The sequence below is a fragment of the Petaurus breviceps genome, unplaced genomic scaffold (assembly GCF_028583685.1).
Source record: "Petaurus breviceps papuanus isolate PSGF00001 unplaced genomic scaffold, PetGlider_PUasm1.0 126, whole genome shotgun sequence".
In the NCBI taxonomy this organism is placed as follows: Eukaryota; Metazoa; Chordata; class Mammalia; order Diprotodontia; family Petauridae; genus Petaurus; species Petaurus breviceps.
Window position 1 is genome coordinate 1,146,172 of NW_027185655.1, and position 19,106 is coordinate 1,165,277.

General features: G+C 40.0%; 1 long non-coding RNA gene across 1 annotated transcript in view; it reads right to left on the reverse strand.

The window, feature by feature from the left end:
* Nucleotides 1-3,673: 3,673 nt before the first annotated feature.
* LOC138169363 (uncharacterized) overlaps nucleotides 3,674-19,106 on the reverse strand; it is a 58,584-nt gene continuing 43,151 nt past the window's right edge. Inside the window, exon 3 of the long non-coding RNA XR_011170332.1 lies at nucleotides 3,674-4,048. This is a non-coding gene — a long non-coding RNA (uncharacterized lncRNA). The remainder of the gene's footprint in view (nucleotides 4,049-19,106) is intronic.

Here is a 19,106-nt window from a genome sequence, read left to right on the forward strand (position 1 = left end):
CCTTACATGAGGAATACTTAAGCACATGATATTTTAGCAACCATGGCAGTTTTCTGTTTCCTTGGTGGTTATGCCTATGCATACCTTGTGAAATGGTCATTCAGGATCAATGTATGGCTTTTGCTGTTGTTCTGGCATTTCAGTCATATCTGACTCCTCATGACCCCATTTGGGGTTTTCTTGGCAGAGATACTAGAATGGTTCGCCATTTCCTTCTCCAGGTCATTTTACAGATGAGGAAACAGGGAAACAAGGTTAAGTGACTTGTCCAGGCTAGAAGGTATCTGAGGCCAGATTTGAACTCAGGAAGATAAGTCTTCCCATAGGCCAGTGTATATACTCAGCTAAGCATATAAGGAACTGATGATTGGGTCCTAATGTAAACATGTAGTAAAAGCAATAAGATATGTTGACATTTCAATGTGATGGGGGAGGGGATCTCAATGGGTTCAGCAGATATTCTGATCTTATCCAAGACCAGAAAACCTGAATATCTTCTGGAAAGAATTCAAGGTCTCAGGCTTAATTGGAGTGAGAGTTGTAGAAGTTTATTGTTACGCTTCCATGAGAAGTGGGCAAGAGTCCTTTAGGGGACCTGCAAGTGAGAGGGGTACATGCTTTTACTTTTAAAGGGTAGGGCTGCCATTGTCAGGGCTGACCGGATGGGAGGGGCCTCAATGCATAGACAAAGGTCAGAGCTGACCAAGAGAAGCATGTGAATAGGTAGTTTAGATAAGATTTGGGCCAGGTCGTTAAGGAGACTTGAGGGATTAAGTAAGAACAAAGGAGTCCCAAGGTGTTGCCTAGGCCTAGTGCAGATAGGGGGAAGGGGCAGAGTCGGAGGTTGGGAAAGGAATTTTACAGATAACAATTTTACAATACAAATTGCAGTTACAATTTCACAGACTGGTTTCACAAGTTGGTTTCACAAATTGACCTAGACCCCAGGTACCCCATCATTCCCCCCTTAAACAGATCTCCCCAGCATGGCTACTGTCTCCAAAGTTACAGATCCCAACCCCTTTACACCTTCTCATCCTGGGTAAATCTTGTCTACAGTTTCCCATATATATGAAACACAAAATCTCACTACTCCTGAGGAGTGTGCATCTCCTTTATACACTCAGGAAACATTGAAGGTCATTCTCAGCATGATAGTGGAGAGTGGTGAGGTAGCCCAATGGAGAGAGCACTAGGGTGGGGAAGATCCAAATTCAAGTCTGCCTCAGACACTTAGTAGGGATATAACCCTGGGCAAGCCATTTTACTTCTGCCTACCTCAGTTTCCTCACCTGTAAAATGAAGATAATAATAACCAATGCCTCCCAGGGCTGTCATGAGGATGAAAGGAGAGAATATTTCTACAGCATTTTTCAAACCTTAAAATGATATTTAAATGCTTACTTTTTATCTAAAACTCAAGCTTAACAAAAATAAACCACTCATCTCAACAGTGAAATATGAGTGTAAAGGGAGGAGGAGGAGACTCTAGGCTAAACCTCTGTCTGGAAGGAGATAGGGGAAAGAGGAGAGGAGAAAGAAGACATCCCACAGCTGCTTGGCTTCCAAGCAGAGGTGATAACGTCCACTACTGGTAGGGCTTTCCCTCCATTCTTACTGATGCCATCCCGTCACTCTGGAGTGATGGAGGACGCTGGCAACCCCAAGGCGAATCTGGTAGCTCTGGACCCCATCCAAACAGCTTCTGCCCTCCCCTGCTCCTCTCCCTATCATTGCTCTCACTTCTCCCCAGCCCGAGCCCCATTGATCAAAAAAACTCCTCCAGGTCTATCTTCCATCCATTTCCAGATCCCACATAGTACTTTCCCCCTTAGTAACAAATGATATCTCCCAGTGCTCTATGTGATTAGTCCCTGGCAGCTTACCTCTCAAGCCTGTAGCCCCTTCCCCTGACCTACAGATGGGGGGGGGGGAGTTATTTCACTCCTGTTTGGAGAGTAAACCACTTACCGACTAAGACACTTTCTGGTCCTTTTTTGTCTCCTTGTTGTGACAATCAATTCACATTAGTTCATTTTTTTGTATGAAAGTATTACACTCAGTGTTGATGGCATTTCTATTGTCTATTTCCCATTCTTGATTCTCAATTACTTTTTTAAATAACAGATCGTATCTTTTTTTCATTGTATAAAATGCTGTAAAATATACAGAAAAAAATAAAAAGAAATTCAGAATGAGAAAAATAAATGGAAATTTTGTACTATCTTATTATATTAAATATGACTGTTGAAAAATGTCCAAGATCTTGAACTCAAATGAAATTCACAATTTCATACATAATTGCCTTTTTCAATCTTAAGAAAGAGAGAGAGAGATATGCAATATCTTATAAATGGAGACACACAACTCAAATTTATGTCATTGCAATTAAATACCCCTTAGGACAACACTCTCATTTCTCCTTCTTGGCACCAGTCAGTCTTATCTCACCCAAGCTCACTCCTAACTACATTCCTTTTATATCATCAGACATTTCTCCCCAGGCCTTTTCCTTCAGTCCAGCCAAATTGTCCTTCTCTTTCTTCCTCACCCACAATATGCCATCTCCTTTCTCTGTGACTTGGCACTGTTACCCTCCATGCCTGGAATGCACCCGCTCCTTACCTCCACCTTACAGAGATCCTTTCTTCTTTTAAGTTTAGGTACATCAGCATAAAGCCTTCCCTCATCCCCCTCAACAATTACTACCCTGCCTTCCAAGCTACATTGTATATATTTGTATTTATTAACTTTATATTGATAAATATTTATATATAATGTGTATATTTATATATTGTATATATTTATGTATTGTATTGTATATATTGTATTGTAAATATGTGTGTACTGTATAAATTTATACATGAACTTGTTGCCTTCCCCATTAGAATGTAAGGTCTTTACAAACAAAGATCATTTCATTTTCTGAACAGGTAGGTTCCTATTAATGTAAATAATGAATCCCTAGAAGTGGTCACATTATTAAAATTCACACTACATATTTCCATTGAGTTGAAATCAATTATCACATTTTATAGAATTATATCTTCAAATAGTTCAAATTCAAATACATGCAACCACTTCCCAGGATTCATTGTTCACATTAATAGAGACTCAAGTGTGCCTGTATCCCCAGAATCTAACTGTGTCTGGCACATAGAAGAGGCTTGTTGATTTATTGATAGAAAATATCACCTCTTGAATGCTAACACTAAAATACTTGTGAGTGGGAAGGAGGTATCAGGTAAGGAGTGGGGAGCCCAGAGATGAAGAACTAATACTGACACATGTATTAATTAATACAGGCACAGTGAATGGATTGAGGCAATTTGTGTTTTGTATTAGAGATTTCTGGAGGAATCTTGCCTTGTCTTTCCATTAAAGGCAGAGTAAACTAGTAGAAAACCCAGACTCCTTGTAATTTGGAACAGTTTCTCCACGGATAGAACAAAGATGCTAGGACCCTGACAGACTAGCCCTACTATCAAAATCAGACAGGAGTAAGTCATTTAAACTAAGTCTAAAACATATTCTCCAACCCCCCCCCCCCCAAATAAAAGAAATCCAACCCTGTGTGACTGAGGCCTCTTTGGCGCTGCTGAGGATTAGGTCAGAGATAGTTATCAACAGAGAAAGACAAGAATACACTTTTTGATTTACTTTACTAGGTCCCCAGGGTCTCTTCACACCTTGGCCAGAAACAAGCCAAAAAGCCTGAGCTCGAAATTTATGCAACTCTGTGGAATTGATGGTAGGCAGGTCTGATAGATTGTCACCACCTGGGGCCTCCAAAGGAGCTTGGGGAGATTCCAGTTCAGGGATGAGGTGGAAACCAGCTTCTCTGTGGCTGGAGGAGACCAGGTGGATTTGCCAAAGGTATCAAATGAGAAGTGCAAGAAATATACAGGACAATTATCCAGTGGACATATTAAACGTACATTAATTAGTGCACCTCTCTTTGGGAATTCTTCTTATGGTACTCTGGAGAGTGTCCTCGGAAAGATGGACCCAAGCATGCTGCACAGCTCCCAGCTTCCTCTCAAGTTTTCTGTATAAGAATTCAATTTCAATTCAATGGGTATTTTATGGAACATCTACTAATAATAATAATAATAGCCAGTATAGCTTTAAACTGCTAAAGTTTGAAGTTATTGAAGCTTAAAACTGCCCTAAGACTTTGGGGACATCCTGTAGAGTGTTAAGCAATACATACATATGTACGTACAAACAAATATTTTATGTGATCCTCACAACATGTGAAGAAATCAATGTGCACAAGGTCATGCGTAAATAAGCATGTGAGTGATGCAAACACAAAACACTTTCCTCTGCTCTCAAAGAGCTTACATTCTAGGAAGCTTCAAGTGCACAGATAAATCAACATGAAACACCTATAAAATAAATACAAGGGATAGAGGAAGGGCTAATACCTGAATGAGTCCAAAAAGTCTTATTGAAGGTGGCCTTTGATCTGGGTCTTGAAAGGAGGTGATGAAGAAAACTTAAGTTCAGATCCTTGCTAGCTGTGTGACCCTAAGCGAATAATTTAAACTCTCTCAGCCTCAATTTCCTCACCTATAAAATGGGGCAAAAGCACCTACTTTCCTTTTTTTTATTTTCAGTTCCAAATTCCTTCCCTCCCTCTACTCCTTCCTCTACCTATTGAGAAAGCAAGAAATACAATATATATTACACATATGAAGTCATGCAAAACATTTCCACATTAGCCATGTTGTGAGGGGGGAAAGAATTAGGAAGAAAGGAAGGAAGGAAGGGGGGAAGAGAAACAAAGAGAAAGGAAAGAAGGAGGGAAGGATGGATGGAGAGAGGAAGGAAGGAAGGAAGGAAGGAAGGAAGGAAGGAAGGAAGGAAGGAAGGAAGGAAGGAAGGAAGGAAGGAAGGAAGGAAGGAAGGAAGGAAAAGAAAGCTGCTTCAATCTGCAGAGTTCATCAGTTCTCTCTCTCTGGAGGTAAACAGCATTTTTCATCATTAGTCCTTTGAAATTGTTGAATAACACCCACTTTTCAGAAGTTTTTTATTGTGAGTCTCAAGTGAAATAACATGTGTGAGCACTTTGTACTATATAAATGCTAACTCTTAATTTTATCTCATTGGAATTCACATTTGGGCTTCCTAGAATTTCTTCTTTTTATTCTCTTTCATTTCAATCATTAAAACAAAATGACACATGAGAAATGGAATGAAAAGTTTACAGTTTGGTCCTTTCTTAGGACGTTCAATGAAAGCTGTGAAAGTCTTAAAGCCCCCAGACAAGATGTTCTTGATCCTCCCAATTATCAGTACTGCCACAATATTTCATATTTGCTTATTTTTATACATGTTGTTTCCCTCATCCACTCCCACTTCAAGAAAATGTAGGCTCCTCGAGGACAAGAGCTGTTTAATCCTTGGGTCTTCGTGTCTTCTGTACCTAGAACAGTGCTTGGCATATGGTGTTTATTAAGGGCTTGGTAGAATGAATTGAATGGAATTGAACAGAACTGACATGAATTAATAGTTAATGGTTAGCCATTTTCAGACAGAGACAATGGAAACCAAGGAGAAATCAATACAAGACAAGACAAAACTAAGGCTAGCACTAAAACTAAAATGTGAGGGTGATACACTTAGAGAGATTAATCTCCCAGCCCACACACCACCATTCATTAGGCACTTTCCCATTATAAATCCATGGCATCAATGGCAAGGATGGATGAGGACCGAACATAAACCAGTCATGATCCACTTCTAACCCCAAACCCCATCCAAGGATCCTTTCCCCCCCTTGATCAGAGAGTCAATGGTGGAAAGGAGTGTCAATGAAGAGCAGAGACTGGCTTAAGTAGAACCCCAGACTGAGCTTCTAATCAATTCCCAATTAGCAAAAGAAACCACTCCATGAGTTAGGCAGCCAAAAAACCCCTGCAAAGGAAGAGGAAGAAACTACCAGTGGCCATCAGTGGCTCCTGAAAATAAGCCACAGCTGTTGATTAAACCTCCTCCAACTCCACAGGAAACCCGCAGAACTGGCAACCTTAGAACAGCAATATGTATCCCTGAACAATTTTTGACCAGGCTTCCTCAGCAAAACTAGGCCAAAGCTAACATACCATCCATCCTCTGCTAAAACGTCCTCGTGGCTTAAACCACCCTGGCCCGTTCCACACGCAGCTGCCATCATCCTCTTTAATAAACCAGCAAGCTGTGTGTATGGAGGGCTAGAACCAAATTATCTAATACTTAAAGACAAGAAAAAGAAAAAATGAAAAGAAGCCTATTTACATAAATAGCCGACGTGCTTATAAATCAAGCTGAGACTAACACAGTTGCCAGTGATTGCTTCAGCCAAGGACAGTGAGGATGGAAACTTGGATCTCACTAGTGTTGTGGGGTTAAAAAAAAAAATATGACAATTTCCTGGACTCTGACAGCTCCTCAGTCATTTGATCAAAATCTGAAGACTGAAGTCCAGCATTTTTTGTTAATGCATCTCCAGCATTTCCCCCACAAGACAGGATGGCCTACTCAAGTTAGGATTTAATACCCTGTGGGGGCTCATTGACCCTTGTAGAATGTCTTCTATTATTTTAGCAGATTTAAAAGAGCTGATTCTGAGTGAACTTGTCAAGTCCCTTTATTTCTCTGGTCCTCAGTTTCCTCCTCAGTAAAATCATTATCTCCAAAGTCCTTTCCATTCCATGAGGCTATAACCCAAAAGGAGATCCAAGAGGAAAATGGAATTGTCTCAACAGACTGCTACAGAAGCAGAAGGAACTCATCACCCACTTTAGATTTGGTTTGGGGTTTTTTAGTGCATAAGTAAAGAAGCACTGAGATAACAGTTTACCATGATACAAGTAAAAACTCACAAGTTCAGAAAACTCACCGATGACAAGAAGTTTTTAAAAAACTGATACAAAGCAACTTTTACCAAGACAATAACCAAACACCAAATCACTAACCCATCATCCTGGGCACTCCGAAGGCTACTGGCCTTCTCTCCCTTGTCCCACAACATAAATGCCAGGTCAGACCAGGGTTGACATACAAACCATGAACATTTGTATTTTTATTTAGACCTTCTTCCACCAAACAGGACTGAGACCCATGAATTAGCCCAGAGATCAAAGAAGAATAAAAGTGGGACCTTGTGGAAGAATGTTGAGCCTAGAAAGAAAGAAAGTAGAGAAAAGAAGAAACTATTAACACAGTAATTGATATAATTTATATAATATATTACATAATATTATACATAAATATATTATGTTATGTAATATACATATTATATATTATATAATAAATATAACATAATAAAAGTCATTGGTATGACATTGATGTTCCATGATGTCCAGGAAGCTGCTGTATGTGTGGAACTGGGACTTAGATCAAAAGCTAAACCTTAGAGATAATCATTGACGTAGTAGCAATATTAAAGGAAGTGGTGAGAATAGATAAGATCATGAAAGAATGGGTAGAAACAAAGGAGAATTAGAGAAGATCATAATATGGAACTGAATGATGCCTCATAGAGTATCTGCTCCAACCCTCTGACTTTATAGATAAAGAAATTCAGGCATAAAAAATTTAACTGACTTGCCCAAGATCACCCAAAGTGTCTGGGGCAGGATTTGAATCCAAGTTCCCAGGCTCCAAAGCCACTGTTCTTTCCATTGTCCTATGCTGCCTCCTAGATCTTGTGTGATCCCCACTGTACAGTGGACACAAAGAAGACATCCAATGAGGGGTCTCACTGGTAAGATGGTAGCATCTCATGGAAGCTATAGGAGCTTCCAAAAACATGTATTCATCAGCAGTATCAAATGCCTCTGAGAAATCAAAGAGGGTGAGACTGTTATCAAAGAAGTAGTCAAAATGACAGACAGCAACCATAATCTCCAAATGTTACGAAAAAAACAGACTGCTATTTTCGTCACAACGTTTTGGGTCCAGAGGATGGATGCTAGAATCATGTGGTTTAAAATTAAGAAAAATACTTGGAACATTAGAACTGGAAGAAATCATTTAACTCAACCTCTTTACTGGCAAAATTAGAAAACCGAGAAAGATAATAATAACAACAATAGCAGTTATTTAAGATTTGCAAAGGATTTTGCATATATTATTGCATTTAACCCTCACAACAATCCTAGGGAGGTGCTATTATTGTCCCCATTTTAGGGATAAGGAAATAGGTGAGACAAGTGAAGTTGCCCAGGGCCACACAACTAGTATCTGAGATGGGATTCAAACTGACGTCCGGTGCTCTAACCACCATCCAATCTAGCCACAGAAAAATCAAGTGTCTTCCCCAAAGCTGCAAAACTAATTGTCAAAAACCAAGATCTGATCCTGGGTAAAGTGCTTACTGCTCTTTCTATAAAAAAAATACAACAAAGTATATCATTTAGCCATAAATATGTTTAATTGGTGCTAGAATGTTAAGTATCAACATGAGTAATACCTAAATTATTTTTTCATGGAATTTTGGAATTGAGTTGTCATAAGGAAATATTCACTAAAACGGTATTCTCTGTTATATACATATATTTTCTTGCTCATAGGATTTTATTCCAGAAAATCCTCTTTGGTTATCATATTAGAAATGATACATAGTAGCTGAATGACCTTGGGTAAGTCACTTATTTTCACAGAGCTCTAGACAACTCTCTAAGATTATAATTTGCATTGAATTAGGTAGAGGGTGTTTCCTCCCCTAGAAGTTCCAAATACCAATGAAATCTTGGAATTGTGCGGGGGTTAGGGATCAGGAAAGATCTAGATGGTGGAATTCTAGCTACAATTAGATTTATTCAGGGTCACACAGGTAGCAAAAAGCAGTGTCAGGAATTAAACCCAGATCTCCAGACTTCAAGTCCTGAGCTTTTTCCCAAGTCTTTCACTACAACAGAAGACAGAAGCATGGGTTCCGTGCTTTCCTCACCACTGAACAATAATTGAGCAGATCTCAGATGTGCCATCCCATCGGGATCCATTGCTCTCCAAATGCCATTAAAGTTCATCAAAAGAGCAATGGAAAGACAAGTGGTATGTGTATGGAGACTGCAACAATTTATCAGTGAAAATTTATGCAGGGAATTTAATTAGAATAAAAGACATCATTAAGGAAAAGTGTGCCCAGAAAAGAAGGTGAGACAGGTCATCAAAGAGAAGATGACAGATGGACAATCCAGTTATAGTGAAAGTATCCGTGAAGTATTGACAGATGAAAGGAAGGCCTCCAGCACACTGGGTGTGAGACAGTAAGGATATCTATGGGAGGGCACGTGGCAGTGAAGTCTGGGATTAGAAAGGACAGATGGGCTATGAGTTACAGCCTCTGAAGAGTACCCACATTAATGAGACCAAAGGCTAGGTAAAGTTTCAAAGTACTCTACTATGAAAGGCAGACTGCCTGTCATCTGTAAAGGCTTTAGGAGTAGACCCTATGAAGGGTTAGTGCAAAGTTTCCCAAACTGCTGAAGATACTCCCCCAGCCCATAGATAGGGGCACAAACTCTCAAGGGGAAGGGGCTGAAAGCAATCAAAATTATTGGATATATTTCAAGAACGATTCCCCCAATTAGTACATCCATTTTCACTCCAAATGATGGGAGAAATATGCCATCACCAGGACACAGGAGATAGGGCATAGGCACCAACCCTTGGCAGAGGGAAAGGCTGAGGACCCATCAATGGAAGGCAGGAGTGTTTATGGCAGCAACACACCTTACCGTGATCAGATAGCCCTAACCAATCTGCCTTGTGGTGCTCATCCATCCCCTGTTGGGGGGGGGGGGGGGACAATGAAGACTCCCTGGCAGTCAGAAACCAGAGTATTTCTCCATAGGGCACACTGGTATCATATACTCTGCTCATAGACTCCCTATCCCCTCAAATTCTGAGGCCAGGTAAAGGATGGTTGAATGCTGGGGGCTACACCAGAGTTCACTATTGGGAGATGGGAAGAAAATGCCATTCCTTTTCATTCCACCTGGTCCCACATACACAAGAGCTCTTGGCAGATAGATTTAGGAATGTGACAGCTGCATACTGCCATCAAGCTTTCACCTTGGTCTTTGGGAGGCAGTGTGGTGAGACAGCAAGAGGGCAAGATTTGGATTAAGAGAATCTTAGTGGGACCTTTCTCCACATCCCACCCTCTAATTGTAGGTGTAGCCAAAAACTTTGTCTTGGGTCCTCTTTCTGAGCTTCAGTCAGCCAATCAATAAGCATTTATTAAGCACCTGCAATCTTCCAGGCACTATGCTAAATGTTGGATATACAAATATGAAAAAGAAAAACATCTGCTACCCTCAAGTTGTTCACAATTTAACAGGAGAAGACAACACACAAAAAGAAGCAGGAAGAGGAGTTTAGGGACATGATGAAGTTCAAAACAATGCAGAAATAAAGGGTGGGAAACAGAGAGATGGCTGACGTGGGTGCCCCTGTTAAATAGAGGTTTGAGGAGGGACTCTCAGCTCTGCCCTCCAATCAGAGAGTTCCTGGGGCAGAGGGGTCTGTGTGTGAGGTGTTGATTTTGCAGAATGATGAGGTTGGTGGTGAGCTTTAATCTCACGTCACCAATTATCTATTGGACATTTTTTGGATGTCCTATAGACATCTCAAATTGAAAATTTCCCAAATAAGATTCATCATCAAATGTTCATGTGGAATATTTGTGACCACTGTGATAGAGCCTTCCAAGCCCATGTCATTGGTCTGATCAGCCGCAGTCAGACTCACTGTACCTTGACCCCCACATAGTGATGTCATTTTGGTCCTCTTCAAGAACAAAGGACAATTACCACCATTTCCATCAGAGGCACCATGATTCTTCCAGTCCCTCAGGTTTGTAATATCAGTATTCTCCTCCACAGGGGCACCCTCCAGAGCATGTCCCTGCTCCTGAATGCTCAATCGATTGCCAAATCTGATGACTTCTCTACCTCTGTAGCATCTCTGGTGTCCATCCCTTCTCTCTACTCGCATAGCTACCTCCTTATTCCCCTCCCAGCTCTGCTCCTGACTCCACCAACTTCTTTCTCCACCTTCCCCAACCCCTGGAAGATGCCTTTGCCACTTGGTCCAAGCAGTCTTCTCACCCTGAAATATCTCTTGGTCCCCAAGTCCTCTTACTCTAGTTGGCTGCTTCCTCCCAGAACATGCATTTTAAGGAAGTGCCCGGATCAGTCATGTTCTCTCCATTCCTCTCCAGGCTCTTCTCCTGACTCTCGGGGCTTCTTTCTCCAGCTGTCCCTCGATACAGTTATCTTCCCTGCTCCCACTCCTCACTTTTTTGCTTCATTTATCTCATGTCTTCCTCCATTAGAATACTAACTGGTTGAGCCTAGGGAGTACTCTCAACCTAGACTACTGCAAATGCATCCTACTTGGTTACCCTAGGTCCTAAGTCTCTCTCCAAGAAGCAGCTAGGTGACTCAGTGGATAGAATGCTGGACCTGGCATCAGGAAGACTTGAGTTCAAATCCATACTCAGACATTTACTAGCTGTGAGACACTGGGCAAGTCACTTAACCTCTGCCTGCCTCAGTTTCCTCAACTAATAATAATAGCACCTACCTCACAATGTTGTTGTAAAGATCAAAGAGATAATGTTAATAAAAAGAGCCTAGCATAATGCCTGGCATGTAGGATATGCTTAATTAATGTTCCTTTTTCTCTATGCATTCTCTCTTCCACACAAATGCCAAATGATATGCCTAAGGCACAGATCTGGCCATGTCATTTCCCTGATTAAATAAATTCCAGTAGCTTTTTATTACTTCCAGATTCAAATATGAGATCTTCTCTTGGACTTTTAAAGCCTTTAACAACCTCCAGTCTCAAACTATCTTCCCTGCATTTGTGGTTCAACCTAACTTGCCTTCTCTCTGTTCCTCACACACTATACTCAATTTCCTAATTTCCTACCTCCATGCCTGTGTCCTTGCAGTTTCCTGTGCCTGGAAAGCAATCTCTCCTCACCCAACCCCTTCATAAAATCCTTCTTTATTCAAGTTGTAATTTATGAACATAATCTTTGTACATGAAGCCTTTCAATTGCTAGTGCCCTCCCTCCCAAACTACTTATACTTAATGACCTCGCATGTATTCATATCTATTCTTTTATATTTATTCTCTTTCTACTTATACACATCCTTCTAGTCTCCTCCATTAGAATGTAAGCTCCTTGAGATTAAGAATTATTTCATTCTTTGTCTTTGGACCCCCAGCTCAGTGCCCAGAACATAATTGGTGCTTAATAAATGTTTGTTGATGGATGGATGGATCACAGATCATTCTGAATGAGAAAAAATCAGTGAGAGACAACCAAAAAACTATTATCAATTGGAATACTTGGCCAATAACCTGAGAGAACCCAAGTTTTTTTTTTGTTTGGAGTTCAACATTTAGAAACAAGCTTAGTTGCCAAATTCAGTAATATGACATTAGAATCCTAAAACTGGGCGGCCAGGTGGCTCAGTGAGTAAGAGCACTGGCTCCAGTGTCGGGATGACCTGGAGATCGAATCCCGGGCTCAGACACTCAGCACCACACCCAGAAATAACTGGCCATGTAACCTTGAGCAAGTTACTTAACCCCAATTGCTTTTAAAAAAAAAAAAAAGAATCCTAAAACTACCAAAGACCTGAAAAGTGGAGCTCCACACTAGCTAGCCTTGAGTTGGTTTGGCAGATGTGGTGGAGTTTTTAATAGGTTACATCTCCATTGCAACAGCAAATAGAAGGATATTATAATTCAGGAGAAAAATCAGTGAGTCATTTTTCCTTCCCTTCCTTCCTTCACCTTTCCTTGTATTTGTCTGCCCTCCTCCTTTTACTGCTTTTTCCTCTCCCATTTTCTTCCTTTCTTTTCCACTTCTTTCCTTCACCTCTTTTCCCTCACTTCTTCTCCCCTTTAAAATTTTTAATTTAAAAACATTTATTTTATTCTTTAATCAATAAATATTTTCCTCTCCTTCCTACCTCCCCTCCAATTAAAAAGAAAAAAATAAAACCCCTGTTAAAAACATGAAGAGTCAAGCAAGATAAATTCCCACATTGTCCATGTCCAAAAAATATGTTCCAATTTTCACTCTGAGTCTATAATTTCTCTATTAGGTGGTGGGTAACATGTTTCATCATGAATTCTCTGAAATCATGGCTGGTCTTTGCATTGCTTGGAGTTCTTAAGTCTTTTAAAATTGTTTACAATATTGTTGTATTGGAGAGTAAGCTTTCATATAAAGAAAAAACCATTCTCTTGGGGTGGCTAGGTGGCACAGTGAATAGAGCACCGGCCCTAGAGTCAGGAGGACCTGAGTTCAAATCCAGCCTCAGACACTTAACACAAAAACTAGCCGTGTGACCTTGGGCAAGTCACTTAACCCCAATTGCCCTCCAAAAGGTAAAAAAAAAAGAAAGAATAAACTATTCTCATAGTTCACTTTGTGTCAGTTCATACAAGTCTTCCCATGTTTCTCTGAAACCATACTGTTTATCATTTCTTACAGCATAAAGCTATTCCATCATATTCACATACCATAGCTTGTTCAGTCGTTCCCCCAATTTCTAGTTCTTTACTACAACAGAAACAGCTGCTGCAAATATTTTTGTACATCCTTAGTAAGAGTTTGTTTTGCTTAGACCTTATTCCTCCCTAAATCTACCATCTCTCTACTTATCCCTTCTTCCATCTCTCCTTTTCCTCTTACTTCCCTCTTTAGTGAAATGTATTTCTGTACTCAACTCTGTGTGTTTGTGTATCTTTCCTTCCTTCAATCACTGGTAGTCCTCTCTCCCACTAACTGAGTTGTATTTAACTGCTTTGTATTTAGTTTTATTTCTTCTCTTTATGTTTATTCTGTACAGTCTTTTTTTAGATTAATTTATTTATTTACTTTTCATTTTAGTCTGTATTTTCTTATATATGCCTTTGTCTCTCCTGTTAGAATTATAATCTCCTTGTGAATGGGGATTTTTTTCATTCTTTGTATTTGTCTCTTCAGTGTCAAGCACAGTGCCTGACACATGGCAGAGAGTTAATAAATGATTGATTGATAGAGTCATAGGAGAGGATGGAGAAAGAAAGGGAAGCTCTGTGAAGCCTAACTTTCAGGTCATTTTTACAGAAGAGGTATACTCTGCCCATCTAAATTTACATGAACATTTTTGAGCTTTGACTCTATGAATGTATGTGCATGTGTATGTCAACACACCCTATAAATAAGGACCTTGGCACTCTGGAATGCAAAGATATGTGTAGTATCTTGGGGGAGGGGATTCCATACTAAGGATGTTGGCCCAATACTAATATTATTGGGCTTGAATTGGAGATTGCCCCTCATGTGTGGGAAGCCATCCCAGGAAACATGCACTGGAGCTGAACTTTAAATTCTCAGGGTCTCTCAAGACACACTTGACTCATCCCTGAAGGGTTTAAGTTTTAAGAGGATAAAACAATCTTTTACTGGCCACAGAGCAGGAAGAGCTGCTAACTCAGTAGACCTTTAAAAGTATGTGCCCCACCCTCTGCTGGTCTCTTCCCCATCACAGCTGGAAATTGTTACCAAGATTAGCATGTCTGGTAGGGGTAGGTTCTTGGTGGGAACCACCCTTTCCCCCACTCCAGCTACATAGAGGTTGTAAACTCATGACAACTAAATTTGGCTAAGTAAGGCTAGGTCCGAGTCCAAGCTGTTTGTCCTACCTAGGGTTTCTCTTACAGAACAGGGATCATGCAATATATGTGTCCAGTGAGGAGGCTATGTGAGAAGTTTGGGAGGACCAGAGGTCCCAGGGTCCATTGTTCAGCAGAGCCAGTGACAAGAGAATGAGCCCATGTCTGGTTCAACACGGACTCAGACTCAGAGTGAATTGTTTGGACAGTACAGAGCCAAGGTGAAATGTGCATTGCCCTTTAATAAGTCACACAAAATGCTTTATGTTTTGATGATTCTAAATCTTAACCTCCCAGGAGAGTGCAAAAATAGTTCTTATTGCTGCTTTTAAAAGACATCCATCAATGTGCACTTGTAAGACTTCTATGTTATGCATTTCCTTTTTGTTGAGAGAATAAATAAATGTCGCATACCCAATTTACATCATACATTATTTTTCTACACCTTCTTTGGAGAGACACGAGGCATGAGCCAAAACTAAGCTTTAAGTAAGGTTTCCTCAGAGCATTGGTATGAACATATAATGAACTAAAACATGAAAGAAAAGAAACGTAGCTCTTCTTTTAAGTGTTTAAGATTTAAGCCAAAAATTGTCTCCTCACCTGGAAAACCAAGAGTTATGGGTCTTCTGGCATGCCTCATATCTTTATGATATTTGTTTTGGGCCAGAACTGATTCAGACCAGTCTGATGCTTCAGGTTTGGAAGTGGAGTAAAATGAGATACTTGTAGAACATCTAACAGTAGCAATAGGGGTTTTACTTAGCCGTAGCAGGAAAGGATATTCAGTAATGGTATCGCATTAATTTTGTTAGACACGCTGTTCTACCAGTTAAAAGTCTGAGGGAGGAGCTAACTCCATGTGTGCTGGCTTTTGTGTCTAGACCACCAGGAAGTCAAATCAATGGTTTGAGTCTGAATCTCCTTGATGAATTAAGTCTCAAAGATGGTTTCAAAACCTTTTAAGGAAAAACTAACCTAGTCTACATGCTATAGAGCCTTTGCAAAAACTAGCCCAGACTATAAAACAGAACCTTAGGAAATATTGTTATGTTTACTAGCTATGTGAGGCTTAAGTCACACCAAGTCACTTAACCTCTGTTTGCCTCAGTTTCCTTATCTGTTAAATAGAGACAGCAATAGTAGCTACCTCCCAGGCTGTTGTGAAGGTCAAATGAGATATTTGTAAAGTACTTCACACAGTACTTGGCATATAGTAGGTACTATATAAATGCCAATTATTACTATGTTTCAGCCTTTGTCCCTGACCTCCGAGTCCTTGGTCCCTTCTTTCTAATGACATGGTCTATCTATTTAAGGAGAGGATGAAAAGAGAGAGGGAGGGAAAGGGAAAGAATGAAATAATCCTCTCCAAACCTGGGGCCTCTCAGGGGCTTGGCTCAAACAGAACCTTGAAAACTAACATCTTCCACTGCCGGGCTGGATCCCTCTCACTGAGCTCACCAATGGAATAACTGGTAGAGACATGGAATGCCCTTTCCCTCCCACAGAGACCAGTGTCTTTTTCCCAAGGGACATATTGGCAACTTCTATCTTTGACAGCACACAGATCACTACAGCATACAATGGGACCCTTCTCAGTGTAAAGAAAAATACAGTTATCCCTTCCACATCAATGTAATGCAATGCCCCCATGATCTGGAAAATCCATGCAGAAAAATTTGACCCTCCCTTCATACCAGAAAAGAAATCTGAATGTTCTCTTTTTCTTTCATGGGGTGTTTACAGTACCTTATTATAAAATTTGGGTTAAGTATTTGGTCATAGGCTCTGTGTTATCTGCCAGCCCTCGAGTGTCATTTGTGGCTTCCATAAAACTCTTAAAGAATTCCCATTTAATTTCTTATGCCGACCTGAAATATATTGAAACTACAAGGGAAAGCCATAATGTGGAAGAGATAACTGTATTGAAGAACAAAGGCTTTTCTATACTATTGATATAGCATGTCCCAAAGTCTATGGGCAATTTTAAGTTTTGATAATTTTAAGTCAGGGGTGGTGAACCTGCAGCCTCCTTTTATTAAAGAGATTTGATCTGTGAAGTTTGGATTCAGTCAAAGGGCCACACTTGAGGACCTAGAGGACCACATGTGACCTCAAGGCCACAGGTTTCCCACCCCTACTCTAAGTTATTTAATCTAAGAACCAGAAACAACTACTTTCTTAAGCTTCCAGTCTGTTTGTTTATTTGAATGGAGCAACTCCATATAGCCAAGTCTCTAAAAGAGACAAAAGGCTAATGTATATAATGGATGGATGGATGGATGGATGGGTGGGTGGATAGATCATTTTAAACTATTAAAACTTAAGACTGCCCTAAGACTTTTGGACAACCCATACACAGTAAATCTCTACTTTGACTTGTCCTTTGCTCAGCTCATCCAAATCACTGATAAAAATGGCAAGGTAAACATGGATAGAAAGACAGGAGATTGCTAGGGCAGGGTATTGCATACATTCTGTATGCACAGTCATTTTCAGGAGTCTTGGCTTCACTGTCTTTCTTTGCTAAAATGTAGAGTTCAATTGGGGGAGAGGGAAAAGGGAAGAATTTCCAGAAGTGACTGTAGCGTAAAAGCCAAAGGTATCAATAAAAACCCACATTTTAAAAAAGATATTACAGTAGTGATTCAGGGGATCATATAAAAAACAGAAAACTTCTCAAGCATTGTAGAGTCTCAACACCAACCACATTGTTCTGGGAGAGCTAGAGTGCATTGAGACTTCATCAAGATGTGTTTCAGAGACAGCGAGCTGTGGGTCAAGGGCTCAGGGAGAGGAAGTAGCAGCTGACAGTTATGATTCATCAAATCAGAGTAAGAAGGACCTTGATCTACCCCAACTCCTTTTCCTCCTGGGAGCCTAATCAAAAACTGGGCAAAGCAATGCTAGCAATAGCCCAATCCAATTCAAACTATCCCATGCAGTCATGCTTGAGAATGCAATGGATCACCTCCTAGAGATGTCAGAATATGTTTACAGACCTGGACAAGAAGAAGAGAAACCACAGAAGGGTTGCAATCTGCCCTGGAGAAAGGACTTTGAATACTGATTAAATCTTCCGTGCAAGTATCTAAGTAATGAGTCCTTTGGACTTACTTTCAGGAAGTCCATCACAACCAATAATCAGTTTTTTTTTTCAGATGACAGCTGCAGTTGTTAATCAGATGGTATGTTTCACTTATTCTCCTCAGGGAGAAGATGGGATCTTTCCAGCCACATCACAGACTGTATAATCACTGATGGACCGTCTTCTTCTAAATAGAAATCCAATCAAGAGGATATAAATCTGTCAAAGACTAAAGAGCTTAACAAAAAAAAGTCTGAAGATGACCACTCCTCATCACCAGCCAGAATCATGAAGAAATACAACAAAAGAAGCTGAAATCATTATCTTCTTAAACTTCCAGCCTGGTCTCTCATTTGAGTAAAAAAGACATTATAGTCAGTTCTCTAAGATAGTCTAAAGGCTAATTATATACACTTATGTATATAAGGATATAAATCATATATCATTATGTGAACATATAATGGTTTCAGAAAGATATAAGTATGTATTATACAAAGAACATATAATTATATACATATAGAATAATAGTAGCTGGCATTTTTATGGCACTTGAAGATTTGCAAAGTGCTTTGCACAAATTTGCTGAATTGATCTTAACCCTGTGAGGCAAGAGTTATTTTATGCCCTATTTACACATGAGAAAACCGAGGCACAGCAAGGTTGTGACTAGCCCAGGGTCACCTAGAAAATATCTCAGGTCAAATCTGAACCCAGATCTTCCTGCCTTCATGTCCAACACTACTATACCATTCTGACTTGCAAACTATAGAACATTGCAGTCCTTTTTAATTCCATTCACCATTCTGCTCAAGCTTTCATTTGCTTTATTTCTCTAAAAATGAAGATGAACCATACTTGGGTTCCAGAATGTAAGAAAAACATTCCACGGATTTTTTTTGTCTGTTAATTTATAGGTGTTGCTCATCCACATGACTTGTACTTTTTTTTCTTAAATTTGCATGACTTTTACAGATCAAAAGTTAAACACCATGAAGAAAATAGCATTAATGGTGGTTGGAGTGGTTCTTATGCCCCAAAAGGTCAAGAACTCCCTTTTAACTCAAGGGATGTTTGGCATTCAGTAGATGAACATAATGACTTTATCTCCAGGGGCTCTGTTTTTGCAGAACTTGGACGTGTTTGTCATTCTCATCTGGTCTACAGTAAGACAAAAGGGAGTTGTAAACTTATCCATACCTTGTTCTATAGGCAGCTGTTAGTATTTGAGAACTGAAAATGAGACTAGGAGGGGTTCACAGAGGGGAGCAGGAAGCTAAAGCATCTTTTAGATAGATAGATAGATAGATAGATAGATAGATAGATAGATAGATAG